This window comes from Hevea brasiliensis, chromosome 6, assembly GCF_030052815.1.
Source record: "Hevea brasiliensis isolate MT/VB/25A 57/8 chromosome 6, ASM3005281v1, whole genome shotgun sequence".
NCBI classification, from domain to species: Eukaryota; Viridiplantae; Streptophyta; class Magnoliopsida; order Malpighiales; family Euphorbiaceae; genus Hevea; species Hevea brasiliensis.
The window spans coordinates 56,460,083-56,462,814 of NC_079498.1; positions in this window are offsets into that span (position 1 = coordinate 56,460,083).

A 2,732-nucleotide genomic window follows, 5' to 3' on the forward strand; every position below is an offset into this window, starting at 1 on the left:
TTTTGTGTTTAACTCGAATGCTCTGTTCTAATTTTGAATAAATGTGATTTTATTTCTGCATAAAGATTATTTTAGTATGTTGTGCATCACTGAGTCCTAGTACTCAGCGATAGCTTTATTCTTTGTCATGAATCTGAGAGACTAGAGGAGCGATGGTGAGTTGCTAAGGATTAAAGATCATTCAGCTTGAAGTTATCGGGTATAATTTATACCCTAATTGTAAATATTTCTTTTGATGTATGTATTGCATATAAATGTATGGACATGTAAATGGGTCTTGAGTAGCTTGTACAAAATTTGTATGAAGTTTGTAATAAAGTTTAGTTTGCATTTCTATTGATGTAAATTTTGTAAGGATGTATACAAATTATTTTGTCTCTAATGAAATATGAGTGAAACTATTTTATTTAATTTGAATGAAATGTATTGCTAGTATTTTGAGGATTATTGAATTTTGAACTTGAGAAATTGATTGAAATGATTGTGGAGTTGTTGAAATGGATTGAGTTTGATTGTGAAATTTAATTAGTTGTTGAGAAAACATTTTTAGAAGTGCTTTTTACAGGTATTTGAAGAACTGGTTTCTCAAAATACAGACAGAATTCTATCAAAATTTTTATAAAATTTGTGGAAAAATAAAATGGGCCAACAGTTTTAACTAGTTTTTAATTTTAATTAAATGTTTTAAATACCAATTAGAAAATGCTCACCACTTGTTAAAAATAAGAAAATTGTTTTAAAATTCCTTGTAGGGTACTTAATGAGTTATTTATAGGTGAAGTTCGATAATTCATTAGGTATTCTACAGGATCATGTTATGCCTTACAGATGGGTAAGGTGTGACATGTTTTAGTGGTATCAGAGCCAAGTTTTTTTTGAAGTATGTTTTGACTTGAGAATTTGTGTCTTTCCTTGTTAAGTACAACTACTCAATGTCCATATTTATTACATACAGTGCATTATATCATAAATATGAACTAATGGAGGGAAATCTTCTGTGTTACTTATTCAGGAGATACCCTAACTTCAGATTTAAATGGAAGAAGGAGATCGCTCAGTTGAGCGATGCTGAAGCCGAGGCATAAGGAAGCCCGCTTTACGAATGTCGATGGGTCGAGAGCACCAGCCCCACAAATGCAGCAGTTTCCTGCACAGTTTGCACAGCAGATGTCGACAATGTTTCAACAAATGGCTGGGGGTATGCCTACTCAAGCTCCACCCCAGACACCTATGGCACAACCACTGCCTCCAGCCAGACAGTATGATAAATTATTGAAGTATGGGGCTGCAGAATTTAAGGGTACCGTGGACCCTTTAGAGGCAGAGCAATGGCTTGAAAGAATGGGCCAGTATTTAAGAAGTCAGACCGCTAAGATGAACTAAAGTTTGAATATTACGTATGCGTTCTTGTAGGGGATGCGTATGATTGGTGGAAGACCATCCCCACGGCTTGGTGAACCCCGATCTTGACACAGGATGACTTCATCAAAGAATTGATGTAAATACATCCCAGATGCATATGTTGATCAGAAACTGCAAGAATTTTTGAGTTTGAAACAAGGGAATAGATCAGTGGCAGAGTATGAGAGGGAGTTCTCCCGCTTAAGTCATTATGCTGGGAGTCTCCTTTCCACTAGCAAGGCAAGGTGCAAGAGATTTGAGACGGATTTGAAGCCCAGCATAAGTATGCAAGTTGTGGGATTTCGACACAGCAACTTCTCAGAGCTTATGTCTCAAGCACTTGAACTGGAGAGAATTGAATCAGAAGCAACCCCAGAGAAAGAAAAATCAGAAAAAGCTGAGAAATCAGAAAAAGATAAGGGGGAAAAATCAATTGAACAGAGTTCTGGTGCTACCTCTTGAAAGAGAAAGAAATTTAGTGGACCCAGCAGGGGTCGAGGTGGAAGATTTGGTAGAGGCAGATTTTTCGGGCGAGAGACCCCTAGGTGCAGTCGTGATCGGCGAGGGTTCACATTCTGCCCGCCCCTGTGAGACTTGTGGCAAGATTCATAGGGGGGATTATTATTAGGCCACTGGAGCCTACTTTAACTGCAGAGGCAAGGGTCATTTAGCAAGAGACTGCACTAGTGCTTCGTCTTCGAGATTTGGTCCAGCTCCTACTATTGCCGAGGGATCTATTCAGAGTCCTGCTCCCAGAGGTTCACAGTCAGTTGGCAGAGGAAGAGGCAGAGGTAGAGGCACTGCTTGAGCGATCGAGAGCACGATTGGTCAGTCGGGACAAGGAAGTGCTTCAACCAGAATCTACACAATGAGACAGCGAGAAGAGGCTGAGACTTCTAATGTGGTAGCTGGTACATTCTCTATCTCTGATCAAGAAGTATTTGTGTTGTTTGATCTGGGTTCAACCCATTCATATGTTAGTGCTAACATAGTCAGTTCACTTGCTGTTCCATGTGTGCAAATGAGTTTTGAAGTACTAGTAACTAGTCCGTTAGGACAAGAGGTCTGGGTCAACAGAATTTATAGGGACTGTCCTTTGGTGATCCAAGGACATGTTTTTCTGTCAGATTTGATTAAAATGCCCTTCAGAGAGTATGATATCATCTTGGGCATGGATTGGTTAGCCAGGCATTACGCCATGATTGATTGTAGACTGAAGATAGTCACTTTTGGTCTTCCTTTGTAAAGTGATGTGGTAATACATGGGGAGAGGCATTTACTGCCATCAAACATCATTTCGGCTGCATTAGCCAGAAGGATGATCAGAAAGG